Here is a 15,887-nt window from a genome sequence, read left to right as displayed (position 1 = left end):
ACTGGCCTGTCACATAACTGATATTACAACTTACAGTGGGAAACATTACAACTGCCCCTTCTTACTTGATTAACTAGTGGACACTATCTGGACTTCAGCTTAACAAATGAGTCCTGTTTACCTGCATTGTTTGCTGTATGAAACATAATTCTCAGGAATCCAGTAGTAAATTTAGATCTGATATATAGCCACTTGGTCCTAAAATCTGTTTAGCTGTCCTTCTACTTGAGAACACAAACTTGCCAGAAGAATGGGTTGATACACTCTAGCCTGGCCTGGAAATCTGTTTAGATTAAGCTAAAAAGAGTTTTCTGTTGCCCCTTCTGGAAAGCCTCTTGAATGTACCCAATGGAACTGTAGTTAGTATTTAGTTGTCTTGGCTACTTCCTTATACTGTGCAGCATTTTAAGCAGCCTTTTCTGAAACATCTACTGTTATCTATAAATCTTACTTAATATTGCAGCTGTGACAGGCCATCAATCAAGCAAATCCCCAGCTGGACAGCCCCGTTATATATTTCTGAAGACTCCTGCTTATCCCACAATCTCGTTTCCTTTGATCACTCCAGGATCACAGATCACACCAAATGAGTGAAACCTAGGTGTGGTATTGCAAGCCACAAAACACCTCTGCTCATGCTGCAGATGTGAGGTTTCCAACATCAGGAGGCTTTGTGCATGTCTTTCAAAGGAGGCCAGATGGGTGTTTGTTCAGCCCCTTGTCATCCCAAGACTGGATTCCTACAATTCACTTCGGACTGGTCTTCCTGTACATGCCACTAGTTCTAGATGTTCCAATTCATCCAGCCATGTTTTTATATACCTCACTTTGTGAACAGAGCACAATCATGCTGGAACAGGAAAGGGTTGATATGAATTACTGCCACAATGTTGGCATATAACTATCTACAATGTGTTTTTATGCTGTAGCATTAACATTACCCTTGACTAGAACTAACAGGTTTAGCCCAAACTCTGAAAATCAGTCCCAGACCATTATCCCTCCTCCAACAAACTTTATTGTCGTGACTGTGCATTCCAAAGCATGTTGTTCTCTAGGCATCTGCCAAACCCAGATTCGTATCAGACTGCCAGATAGTGAAGTGTGATTCCTCACCCCAGAGAACAAACTTTCCACTACTCTAGAGTGTAGTGACATTGTGCGTTACCCCACTCCAGCTATAAGTAAACATAATGTTTAGATATTGCATTTTGTTCAAGGATTTTAGTGCAATTAATTAAATGGCCACTAGGTGGTGGTCAAATACAGCACATTAATCTGAGTGTGTTTTTAAAAAAAGTTTTTTTTGTGTGTGTGGGTGTGTGTGTGTGTGATATAATCACAATGTAAGTATAGTAATATAAACAAAGGTTTTTTTTTTGTTGCTCCTCACCAAAACATTTCTATTTTCCTAGGTGATTTGTGTTAGGTAGGGTTAGAACTAGGATTATTTTGGTAGTGTATCATTTAACTAAATATAAGACCTTATAGTTACAATAATATGTACTGGGCTCAATGTGTGTACATGCATGCATTTGACTTAATCTTTCATTTCATAATACTTAGCTAAACAATTTATCATTTGTGTTTTATCAATGTTATGGAAATATTTATCATGCTACATATACTTAATACATCTGCATAAACATCATTTTAGAAACATGGGATATAGCCTTGATAAACTGAATCAGGGAAATACGCACTTGTGCATATGTGTGTGTGTGTGTGTGTGTGTGTGTGTGTGTGTGTGTGTGTCTGTGTGTGAAGTGAAACTGCACCCAGGTGGCAGCTCTTATGTTCCTCTGACAAATGTATTCAGAACAAAGTTACTTTTAGATTCCTACTCTACAGAGTGTGTTACAACTTACGGATGTGTGTGTGTGTGTATGTGTGTCTGCATGCATGTGTGACAATATACCTTACTTGTGAGGACCAAATAATGAGGACTGTGAAAGAGAAAAAAAATCTGATTACTCTTGTCATTTCCAAATGCATATATGCATTTATTTGTTCCAAAACACTTAAAAAGAAAAATGATGTTTTTTTTTTTTTTCTGCTGGTTAAGGTTAGCTTAGGTTACATGATCAGATTTAGAGTTAGGTTTGTTTTGTTTTTTTGTACTTTACAGTATTAAGTTTTTCTTTAATCTTGTGAGTGCAAATTCATGCATGTGTGCATTCATGCATTTGTGTGTGCATGCATGCGTGTGTGTTGTGTGGCGGTTAGGTGTTGCTAGAGATAGGTAGGGGGTGGATTTCTGGCTGTGTTTGCATGGAAATACATTATGCATGAACTGCATTCAATCAGCAATTAACATTCACTATCTCAACTCTCAAAGGAAAACATTTCCATCTCCCTAAACACACACAAACACCCTCTATTAGTAACAGAGCCCTACACGCACTCATAAGCTCTCAGAATCTTTCCAGTTCTCTCTTTCATTGTGTCCCTCTGTAAGAACAAGCTGCCCCTTAAGGAAATGCATGTGACTGTTATGGTTGGTTGCTAAAAAGCTTTCTGAATATGTGCCTGATTTAAGTAAATCAATAATCTAAGACTGAACTCCACTACAGTTCTCAGTCTCACCTGCTGTTTCTTGTAAAACACACACACACACATGCACACACATGCGGGAGACCACTTTTACTCACATCGGTACCATATGTCAAGCTGGAATCATTCTTGTAATTGTATTTATCTCCAGTGATCAGCATACACCTGTTCACATACACACACACACACACAAAACACACACACACACACACACACACACACACACATACACACACACACACACACACAATTGGCTCAGAGAGGAATATAGAAGCAGAGACATCACTCTGCTAAACAGGCTGATTACATCTTTCTATCCTGATGATAAAACACTTCATTATGAGGAAATAATTGCCTGTCATTGTTTAACAAGTACTCACAGCTCTGCTTTGAACAGAGACATGAGCATCTCGCTTGAACCCTTTGAAGGATTTTGTTATTACCTTCAGCCGCTCTCAAAAGGAACTGAAGCGGCAGTTTATGGAACGAACAACATGGCCTTGCAATTTGGGAAGCACTTCAAAGGGCTTTTTAAAGAACGCTCCGCTCGTCTGCATCTTCTGTAGAAGGCCTCATCAAACATGCAGCAGGCTTGCACTCTATCCCCATCATGAGGAATGTGTTGCTGTGTCTTACAGGATCCCCTTGGTGTCCTCGCAAAACACCATCCATCTACCCATAAAGGTGTGTTTCCCTTACTGAGTCTCAAACTGGGGTTGTTAATAGAAGTTATTGTGCATAGCATTTATCCTTAAGCCTCAGTGGCATTATATAGGTTTTGCTTTTTCAAACCTTAATGCTGTTGTAACCCATCCACAATGTGGCTTTATTTGTTTTGTTCATCAGGAGAGGAGAAAGGTCTGGTAGCTACTCATACGATTTTACATCCAGTGTGGGTATTAATTGTTTTAATTAATATACACCTACATATTGCTCCTGGACATGCTATTTTTTGTATTTGTCTGATCTGGACGTAATTGGAGAGAGCGAGACAGAGACAGAGAGAGAGTCTGTGGATGAAACTGTCACTGGCCAGAGCATCACTGAATGCACCATTAGTACAGTATGGTTCACTGTCTGCATAGTGGCTTCCAACGTGGTGCAGCTAAGGAGTACCTGGGCACACACACTGAATATATTACATACAGCCATTTCATAATTCCTAGTACAATTTTAACCCTGAACGTTGAGAACTTCTGAAAAATGTACAGCCTACTGTGATTCTTAGTGACTTGCATAAAGCATTCAGCTTGATTGATAAGATCATGAAAACTGAATGGATAAAAGGGAGCACTCCTGTGGGTTTGCTTTGTGAGTTCTAGGAGCCTACTATTCCATAGCCGCTGGAGGAAGAACACTTAAATGCAGATGTCTTTGGGAGGTGATTTGAGTCCCCGAGCAGGCAATGCAGAACTGCTGATTAAGCCTTTAGAAAACTCAAAGCATCTAGACAGTGTTTTAGAGGACATGGCTGATGAGTTACATAATGTGGATTCAAGTAACCTTAGGAATGAAAAGCATAGATGACAACATGCAAAACCCAGTGAGTCCTATACCAGTTTCCAGAGTACGTGCTGTTTTGCATGCCAAGAGCCCAGCCAGTTTGCTCAGACTCTCCTTCAACTACTACTTCAAAAGTATAATTTGCCCTTAGTGTTGAATCTGATTCTAGAAGAAAGATTGAGGTAGAGGCACAGGAGATATTTCTGCTTCAGTACAGCAGCGTGCTGACACAAACTTTGTTTGTTTCTGTGAGTCAGAACCTCAGATACATCCTGATTAACAGGTTGTGGTCTTAGATCCTGTGGATAAATGAGTGCATTTCACTATTGGTTTCACTATGTCAAGGAAAACTGTATTTTGTTGACATGAAACTTAACCCTAAAAGGTGGTTTCTAGTAAACCAAACTATATAGCCAAAGTTTATTGTTAAAATGACCTTCTTGCCTTGAAAAATAGCCTTTCAAATCATTATCCAAAATTACATTTATTGGCTTAAAAATATTAGGATTTATGCTATGGTATGAAATATTTTTCAGAACAAAATACAGTGACGGCCTCCATTTACATTAGTGGCAACCCAGCTTTGTTATTAGTTATTTCTTCTGCCTGTTTCCTCTGTGTGTGGATGTAATAGTGTTACAGGAAGCGCTGTTCATGCCTCGGTGACCCATAAATTCTAAGGTGCCTGAGAGATGTCAGCGGGCGCTATAGCCCCTGGTTCCATTGTACATTCCAGCATCAGAGGTTCCGCTTGAAATATGACACAACCTTGTGAGGAAACGTCTCAGGACCTTGTGAGGCTCTGTACCTCTGTAGTAAATTTAGTACTTTTAATGAATTTTCAGTTACAGATGTTAAATTTAATTGGGGCACCACCCTGATTAACAGGGAAAACATTAATCAACACATTCATAATAAAAGTATGCCTATAGTCTAATAGGAGGATCAGGAGAGAAAGCTGTTGTGAATAGTGAAGTGGGAAACTAATTTAGAATTTTGAGGCTGTGTCACAGGTGAGGAAAATAATTGACTAATCTAATCTGATTAATAAACACTAAAGCTAATAAGGATACCAACTGGTAACATATGAAGGAAATGTCAGCTCTTACGACTCGCTAGCGAACAGTCTGGAGATGCATGAGTGTGTTCCGTTGGATCATCCGGACAGCGCAGAGAGTGCAACAGAGCGTCCATTTTACTTCTGGCATCAAGTCAGTGTGCCAGAGGTCAAGAACAGTCTTTCTTCTGGGATCTACCATGAATCAATTATAAAAAAAGGGCGCATGACAGTAAATGTCACTCCATTTCAAGACATTTTAAGGTTCATGTTTTTTTAGATGTACCTGGATGTTCCGGACATCAACACACACACGCACACTTTAAATCTCATCGTATCCTTAACCTTGATAAACCAAAAAGCTAAATGTTCCCCCACAGTCAATTCTCTGTCAGCTCTCTCAAGGCATGCAAGTCCTTGCATGAATAGTAAAACAACGATGTACATAATTTCTATCTTTCTGTCTATTTGTCTCTTTCTTATTATCCATCTGACACCATTTCACAAAAATATTGTTTGGCTTTTTTATCAGAAGGAAAAGTTTGGGCTCTTTTTTCAAATGAAAGCTGCATTTTGTATTTTGACAAGCTCAAAATTGTCACGGTATGGCCCCCTCCTCTCAGACATCTCCCTGTGTGTGTGTGTGTGTGTGTGTGTGTGTGTGTGTATGTGTGTTCATTTGTATGGCCATGCCCTCCCCGTGTATCACACCTATTCCTTGTTTTCTGTTGTTACTGTGCCTGTTGTTTAATCGTTGGTGTTTGTGATTAACCTTAAGATAGCCTGTGAGCTACGCTGCGTTTTGTTGTGTGTGAATAAATGTATCACTTTGTTTTACACAACTCGTTCCTGCATCCTGCTTAGCTTCCGTGTCACAATAATAAAACAAACTCATAATTCTACAGTATATGTGGAAGACATATACGTATATGTAATCAGACTTCACACACACACACACACACACACACACACACACACACACACGCATGCACGCACACACACTGTGAGTTAATTTTCTCATCATAAAGATTTGGGTATGAGCCCTGGGCAGTGCAGACTAATCTAGAATGGCAGCAGTGATAAAGGGGAGAGTGCTCAGAGGTGAACATTATCTCAGTACTATTTCAATCATCTTTTTATTACCCTCTCCCTGTAATTACATCAAGTGTGTGTGTGTGTGTGTGTGTGTGTGTGTGTGTGTGTGTGTGTGTGTGTGTGTGTGTGTGTGTGTGTGCGTGTGTGTGTGTGTGTGTGTAATTATGGCTGTTATTGGCTGCTATTTTAGAGTTATTTTTCTCAACTGCTTAAACTGACTGAGGCTAGTCGTCATAGGTGTACACAAAAGTACACCACTTTGTGGCAATAGTATTCCCTAATGGCTGTGGCCTCTTTCAACAGGATAATGTTCCCTGCTACACTACACAAATCTGTTGAGGAATGGTTTGAGGAACATAACAGTTCAAGAGGAACAGGAGTTTAAGGTGTTGACTTGGCCTCCATATTCCCTGATCTCAATCCAATCATGCATCTGTGGAATGTGCTAGAAAAAAACTCTGATCCATAGAGCGCCCACCTCACAACTTACAGGACTACCCTCTAAGTGCCAGATACCACAGGACACCTTCAGAGGTCTTATGGACTCTGTGCCTCGATGGGTCAGAGCTGTTTTGGTGTCACAAGGGGGACCTACACAATATTAGAGAGGTGGCTTTAATATTATTTAGTATTATATATCAAATATGATGATGGTAAATAAATCATGGTGTTTGTGTGTGTGTGTGTGTGTGTGTGTGTGTGTGTGTGTGTGTGTGTGTGTGTGTGTGTGTGTGTGTGTGTGTGTGTGTGTGTGTGAGTGTGTGTTAAAGAGAGATTTAGAAAAAGATCAGTTTCCTGCAGAAATAAGAAAGCATTTGTTTAAAATGCAATTCAGTTTCATGTTGATGGCTTGATTTTAAGTTAAAATTGTCTTAATGTTAAAACATATGAACATGCCAAAATTGATTAGTGTCTCTAAGAACTGTAACACATTGAATATTAGTGCCTATGTAGTGATGACAGAGAGACGATGTTGAAGTGTAATGTTTCATAAGTCTCTCATATGATATGAACTTACATTGCATTTGCATTGGCTATGTAGATGAAGCTTTAAGGCATTAATAACCTCCCCTGTAGTAATAAAGTCATCATAACCTTCCTTAATAAAGGACTTACATTATTGTATTGTGTGTGTGTGTGTGTGTGTGTGTGTGTGTGTGTATGTTGCCCTTTACTTTTGACAAGGTTAATACAGGGCAGCAAAGTATGTCATTAGAGTTGAACAGCTCCAAGAAAAAGATCAGACACATAATTAATTGTCTTTCCTTCTCTTTCTCTCTCTCTCATACCAAAGACGCCTTTATGCTTTTGTTATGCTCATCTTAATCAATACTTAAAGCAAAAAATAAAACTACACAAAAAGTACACTGCTACTTTCCTAGCAGTCCTTTAAAATGAAATATTACAAAAGAAAATTGGTCAAGAAGCAACACTTTGACCTGTTTGAAATACCTGTCTCCTTGTTGCTAAGCAACAGATTTTGCCAATGAAACCTGTATTCTTCGGTTAGAAAAGATTTTAAATGATCCAATTCAACTTTAACCTTTTTATTACAAAAAAACCCAAAACAAAACAACAACAAAAAAAACCCCAGTAGGACAGAAGTGTCATAATAATAATAATAATAATAATAATAATAATAATAATAATAATAATAATATTTTATATTAAGAATTAAGTGAACAAATAAGCAAATAAATAAACCTATTACATTTTTACAAAAAAGAACCAGATGCATCAGGATAATTGTACTTCACCTCAAAATTCATATGGAGGGCTTAAAACAAGGGTTGTAATAAATGTGTCAAAGCACATATAAAAACGTGTGCTATTGGCAATACACTCTACAGTCCCATGTTACTATAAGCAATGTCCCACAGTGTAAATGTACTCACACTCATGCTTGATTAATTTGTCACATATCTGCTACTTGGCCAATAATATTGCATACCATGCCACCACTATTGTAAGATTCAGCATTATTCAACATCAACTATCATTGCTTTCCTATTATTAATTACCTTGACAGTAGGACTACACATGCTAGTTGCTGTCGTTAGAAGATAACAAAGTGTACTCTGATCTAAGCTTTCTTGCTATAAAAAAGAGCAATTTATTCCTTATATTAAAATCAAGATAGGACTTCATTTTTTAAATGGCTTCAGGTGTTTTGTTATTGTTTTTTAATTTATTTAATGCATAATGTGTCTGAGCATGGATCTGTGGTTAAAATAGATCCAGGAACTGAATCTTCACATTCTGGACTGGAGCCACTTCCACAAATTGTCACTTCTGGAGACACTTTAACCAAAATGCCTGTGAGTAGATGATAATGATGGGAATGTAACACTGTTTATTTTGGGCAAAGCCTCCACATTATGTGCTGTAAAGGTTATGCACAGCTCGAGATTTATGATTTTTATCACTCTCCCTACCATGTCTACATGCGTTCTTCCTCTCCATCTCAAAGATCACTGGCCCCACCCCCCACATGTGTTTCTAATTGTCTTCCCCTATTTAAAGGAATAAGTCATCAGCTCTGTTTGAAATAGCCTACTACATACCACTCGAGTACTGATTAGGCCACAGATCAGTAAGCTGTATGCTGTATGCATCCAAAATAAATTTTTCCAGCATGCAAAAGGTACCAGGATGACATACTACTTCAACCAAACATTCCAGCATGCAACCAGAGCTATCTTCCTGGTGTACTGCATCCCGTCACGCAATGGTTGTGGAAAACCTTTCCCAAGTGGGCGCAACCTTCATACGTTCACATGACCTTCTAGTATGGTTTGTGTTTGTCGCATACTGGATGCTATTCTGCATACTACTATGGGGACCAGTATGCAGTATGCAGTATATACTGAGTGCAGTATGCAGTATACAGTATGTAGTAGGCTATTATGTACATAGTCATTTTTCCAATTGTTCTTCATCACATTATGAAACAGACATTATACTGACACCTAGTGGACTGGATGTTTCAGAGATTCCGTACTAAATCTATTTTAAACCTGGCCACCCATTCTGTGGATCATAAACTGCTTCATTTGATGATTACAACGCAATTTAATTCTTTATCTCATGTGAGCACCATGTTATAGAAAAATATAGAAAAAAACAATTACTTCAAATGTTTACTACATTCTGGTGATAAAAATGACTTATTAACCCTTTACAGCCCTGTTGCATTTGTACCTTTTACAAAGTCATTTGTCTTTGCTACAAATACTGAGCCAAGCCAAAACAAATAGTAATGCTACTAACATTGCTATTGCCTTGTCTGTTTTTGACCTGTGTAATGGTGTGTATGCGTGGTTGGAGTGGGAGGGCCAAGGGTAGGAGTAAATGTTTTTTATAATAGAAAGTATATTTATTTTACAATTGCATCTCCCAGGTATCCAAGTGCCCCAAAAAGAACAAAAATCTTTAAAACATTCAAAAAAGAAGGCAAGACCAGAGTAATTAAACTCCACTTCTAATGTGACCTGGCTCTGCAGTCTCTGTTTCTGTTCCTCAGACCAGTAGCTGAGTTAAAGAGTCCGTTTTCCTCTTTGAAAGTCTGACTCCTATACAGGCGCCATGCACTCTCTTACTGGTCACCTCTAGAGGATTCAATCTACCATTCAAGTTAGCCAACTCGCATAATAGGCTATATGCCTCCTTTCTCCTCTCCTGGCGTCACGGTATGACCCCTCCTCCCAGACGTCTACCTCTGTGCGTGTGTGTGCGCGCACGTCAGTCTGTATGGCCACGCCCTCCCTTTGTTTCACACCTGCTCCTCATTGTGTATCTTTAGCGTGCATGTATATAAGTCTTGTGTTTTAATGTGAATGTTGTCGATGTTTGAGCTCGCTTAGCCTGCTAGCCACACATTCGTCTTTGTTTTGTGTCACAATAAACGTTTCGTTGTGTTTGACATGACTCATTCCTGCATCCTGCTCTGCCTCCTCATGTCACACCCAGCTGACTGGTTGCCTGGCTTTTATATGTTGGTTCTCCTGCCATTTCTTTGAAGGTTGAACATTAAAAACTCCTCATCATAATTATACATTTAAACAGTATTTGAATGTAAGTGATACAGCACAATATAAAAACCGCTTAACTTAACACAACAGTTTTTCTGGCTTTGGTTGCATTTTCTATTCAGTGTTTTTGTGTCCACGTCGATGGTCTCTTCCCCTCCTTTTTAGTAGAGGATGGTTCGTCCTTCGTCGATTAGAGAGAAGACGCAGGTGCACATTCCTGCTTTGGACCCCGTTCTCTGTTGACTGTTGTCATCATGTCATGTCATGTGGTGTCATGTCGTGTTATGTCGTGTTGTGTTATATCATGTCCTGGGACATTGTGAGGTAAGTATATTTTCTTTTCTTTGTTTCATGTTGCTGTCTGCAAGTTAGGGTGAGATGCAGATGATGGCAACTTGATCAGGGCCATCGTCACACCCCCTCCCTTAACATCATCAGTCTTCTCGCTGACGAGACAGGTAGTCCTCAATCAGGTTCTGAGGTCCTGGCCTATACTAGACCTCAAATTTGAGTGGCTCGAGTGAGAGATACCACCGGGTGATCTTTGCATTGGTGTCTTTCATGCACTGAAGCCATTGCAGGGTCCTGTGGTCCATCTCTTGTGTGAACTTATTCCCTGTTAAGTAGTAAATTAGTGTGTCGAGGGCCCATTTCACTGCCAGGGCCTCCTTTTCCATGGTAGGAAGGATTCAGCCCTTTCTCTTGCAGGAAGCTGCCCAGGTATTTGTGCAGTCTCTTGTAATCTCAAAGCTAGAAGACTGCAACTCACTACTTACTGGTCGTCCTCTAAGACCCATCAGACCTTTACAACTTGTCCTGAATGAAGCTGCAGTTCACATGTTACTCCACTGCTGCGCTCCCTTCATTGGCTTCCAGTAGCTGCATGAATCAGATTTAAAACCCTGATGCTTGCTTAAGAAGCAAAAAATGGACCAGCACCTCCATAGATGATGTCAATGGTCAAAGCCTGATCCGTACCTTGAGTACTTCGAACCAGTTACTGAAACTAGCACTTATTGTAGAATATTGTTTATTGTACTGATGTTGACTGCTCCTTTATTGACTAACAAAGTCTAGTAAAACTCTACCCATATTGTTGACTGAGATAGGGCTTATGTATTTTGCACTTCTAGGCATCAGCAGTAATCCCTGTATTTCAAAAGTATTCTGGTTCATTGGTATATTAGACTCTAACCTACTGTACTGGCTAGGATATATTCTATACGTAAATGACAAAGCACTTTTGTAAGTTGCTCTTTTTTTGTAAGAGCATCTGCTAAATGCCGTAAATGTAAGTGTAAATGTATCAGCCGGGCTGGTATCCTGCAATATGTCTGCCTGATGGGTTCTGATGTTTGGAGATGTATGTCGTGTGTGATGATGTCTGTCCTTCCTGGTTCTTGTTTGCAAAAAACATCAGGTACCAGGTATAGCAGTTCCTGCTGCCTTGAGGATGGTTGGTGTTGTAGGTCCAGCGTGTATCTACTGGTGCTCTACACAGGGAAGTACTGTTCCTGTAACTCCTCCTCATCTCTCACCATTCTTGCCCATAATTGTTCTGCTACAGTGCCTGTTCTCTCTACCCATTATCTCAGCAGGTTTATATGGAAGACTTGCAGCTTTTTCCTCCTCTTGGGCATGTTGATTTTATAGCTTGCCATTCCCATCTTCCTTGCGACCTAATAAAGGTCTTGCCATTTAGCCAGCTGTCTGATGTTCATAGAAGAATGAGGACTCTTTGGCCAGGCTCTAGGCTTCTCTTTCTCGAGGACTTGTAATAACAGGTCTTTTGATGTTTCTGTGCCTTTGACAGGTTCTCTTTGACCATGGAAATCATTGAATCAATCTTCTCCCTTAGCTTTAGGACATAGGTGAGTATGTTCCTTTTTTTTTGTGTTGGTGCCTTCCCTTTTTGGGACTACCAATTAATCAACTGTGTCTGTAAAGTCTATTCTCCATGATAAACAACTGTTATTTCTCTGACATACCACTTATTTCTGCCTCATTGATGAATATGTTAAACAGGGGTTTTAATGTCTCGTCCTGCTTCTGAAACTCTGCTGTATTGCCTGGTATTGAATTGTTATTGTTTTGGGCTTTGGACTAGGACCATTCCCACTATACTTCCCTCCAAACTTACCAGCTTGGCTATAGTTGAGGTGCCGTTGTCCTAGCTGGTTGCTTTGGAGGTTTCTTCATGCAGCGATTTGTGACTCAGATAGCTCAGCTGCTTGTCTAGATGTGTCATACTGCCCAACTCTCAACCAGACTACACTACCCAGCAGCCTGTTCATCACCCAGCCAACAACTCTGAGGCATTCAATCAGATTGTCCTCACCGGAGTATTGAACTCACCTGTGTGTTCAGAGAGATTGTGTATATAAGACTGTTTCAAACACTCAATCACTGCGAAATATTGCCTCTAGAATTTTCCAAGCATACAGAGTGTTATTTTTTTTTTTTGACTAGTTTCCTGTGTACCTTACCTTTGCTTTGTTGTTCTCATTGCTGATTTTGCCTGACCCCTTTTGGATATGCTATCTGGTTTTTGTATTGCTCTTTTGGCTTTGGACATGGACTTTGACCTCTTTATGATTTGGATTTTCCCTTTCATTACTCTTTCGATTTTTATACTGAATTTATCTGATACCATCACCTGGAACGTTAATAAAGTTCCTATTCTTAATTTGCGAGCGTCTGATTCTACCTGGCCCGTTACAGGATGATGCTGGGTTGTGCTCTTGGATCCATGTTCTTAATTCTAGGTTGATGCCTTCCATGAACTGTTCTATTATGACAGTGTCATTGATTTCTTCTTTTGTGTGGTGTTTTTGTGTCATCCACTTCTCATAGATCTTTGAGTCATCTGTGAAATTCTTTTAGTGTCTCGCTGCTTGGAACCACCTTTGAACGAAACCTTAGGTTTAGGTTCTCTGTTGATTTTGAATTTTCAGAAAATGGTATCTTTTACTTGTTATTAGATTGTTCGTAGTTCATAGCGACATATGCTGTTTGAGCTTTCCTGATCAAAAGAGGAATAAGATGCAGAGTCCAGTCTTCATATGGCCATCTGCATGCATGTGCTATTCTTTCAAAAGTTGTCATCCTTTTCCTGTAGGGGAGACCTTTTAGGGCCTGTCCAGCCCATACATGGTGTGCGTTGCAGGGTCTGTTTCTGCATAATCTGATTGCTGTGAAGGGACATCATCTTCATCTCTCATGCACCTTATAATGTGATTGTAAGGCTGTGTTTCTTGTAGAGCTTTGCCCCTCCCAGTAGCTGTTGCTCTTGCCTAGCATTTTGTAGTTGCTCAAATTGATGGTGTAATGTATGCCATCTATGCTCCCGTTTATGGATTTCTCTGTCCATTCTTTCCTCCTTTACTTGCTGAGCAGACATAAAATCTTTTAGGAGATTATTAAGTTGCGACACCTTATCTCCTTCTACAGTTTCAATAGCAGTGATTGAGGGCTGATCTGCATTCACGGTCTGGCTTTCTTGAGGTTGGGTGTCAATTGCACTTGGTCCTTGTTTCCTTGGGGGCATTTTCTTTTCTCCCTTTATTTTAAATGGTTCCCTCCTGGACTGGATCCTTACACTGCTGCCACCATATGTAATGGTATGTATGCGTGGTCAAGGGGAGGGGCAAGGGTAGCCACAACTTCAGGGAGTAAAACTTTCTTTTTTGTTTTTATAATGGAAAGAATATTTATTTTATAATCCCATGTACACAGCGCTCCCAGGTATCCAAGTTTAAAAAACCCCCAAAAATCTTTAAAACATTATTCCTTCACTCCCCCTCCCCCCGCCATTTCTCTGAGGGTTGAACCAATAACAACAACTGTACAACCATTAAAAACTCTCCATCATAATTATACAGTTAAATGGTATTCTAATGTAAGTGATACACTGCAGTATAAAAACTGCTTAACATGAATTACATAACTGTTTTTCCAGTTTTGGTTTCATTTTCTATTAGATGTTTTAGTTTTTTTCCCCCTCATTTTTAGTGGAGGAGGTTCATCCTTTGTCGATTAGAGAGAAGACGCGGGCACATGTTCTTGCTTTGAACCCCCTTCTTTGTCGACCGTTGTCGTCATGTCATGTCATGTCATGTCATGTCGTCATGTGGTGTTATGTTGTGTCGTGTTATATCACGTTATGACATGACTACCAAGGACTTGAGTACTACTTTGTTTCATGTCGCTGCCTGTAAATTAGTGTGAGGTGCAGGTGATGGCGACTTGATCAGGGTCGTCATCACCTGTTTTGTTTTTCATCTCATAAATCTTCTTTGGAATACCCTACTTGTTGTTGATTTCTCATCACCTGACCCTCTGCCTTTTCTTTTCAGCTGATCCCATAAAGTCTGCTTCTTGTTTTCATATCCTGTTTGCAAGTGTGATGTTTGACAATCTTTTAAAAAGCAATGTTTACAGACAGCAGACAAGATGACATAGCATCGAGAGACACTGTTTAGTTTAGTATCACTACTGTAACAGACGTTTAATTCAATGATTCAAATGATTTTTCATATCATTAATGATTATTTTGAGTTTATAATATAATTAAAATTGACTAAGGTATGTAATATAACAACAAAAAATACCATTAACAATGTTTCTAAAATGTACCTCTTTAAATAATGTGTCGGTTAAATATGAAGTGTTTAATTTAATGTGAAGTTCAATTGGTCACATGACTAGAGTTTAGTTCATAAACATGTATAACAGAGTACTGTGAGTCAGAACCAACATGGATGCATAGAAAAAGCATACAGATCCAAAATAACCATATTTTTTATATGTTGTAGTTTTCACAGTGTCAGCTGAAGAATGAGAAAGGGAGAGAAAATACATTTTATGATGCAGTGTAGATAAGGTACACATGCAGATATTTCAAGATGTCAGGACTTGTATGTCAATCTGTGAAGTTTGTAGCCCATAATACGAAGCCTCTGTTGGGTTTTGAATGGACCTGTGGCAGTGAATGGAGAGAGACTTTTATAATAATAATAATAATAATAATAATAATAATAATAATAATAATAATAATGATGATGATGATGATGATGATAATAATAATATAACTACAACAACAATATTCCTATTACAATTCTATAATAATAATAATAATAATTATTATTATTATTATTATTATTATTGTTATTAATATTATTGTTAGCAGTTGTAGTATTGTTGTTTTCCATTATATCTTATGTTTACCAAGTTAATTTCTTCATCAAAGCTTTGGCAATACAAATATTTGCCATGCCAATAAAGCACCATTGAATTGAATGGACCTGTGGTTCCTCCTGTTTCTGGTGGTGACTGTTGTCATGGTTTCTGTTGTTAGAGATGCTACCAAAAGCTTTTGCTCATGTGCTGCTCAAAGACACAGGGAGATTCTCACAATGGAATTTAGCTCCTTACCCTCTCATTTAGCTCCTTACCCTGATCACACTTGCACGCGCACACACACACACACACACACACACACACACACACACACACACACACACACACACATATATATATATATATATATATATATATATATATATATATATATATATATATATATAAATATATATATATATATATATATATATATATATATATATATATATATATATATATATATACAC

The sequence above is a fragment of the Electrophorus electricus genome, chromosome 5 (assembly GCF_041902795.1).
Source record: "Electrophorus electricus isolate QZ-2024a chromosome 5, ASM4190279v1, whole genome shotgun sequence".
Taxonomy (NCBI): domain Eukaryota; kingdom Metazoa; phylum Chordata; class Actinopteri; order Gymnotiformes; family Gymnotidae; genus Electrophorus; species Electrophorus electricus.
Note: the sequence above shows the minus strand (reverse complement) of the source record.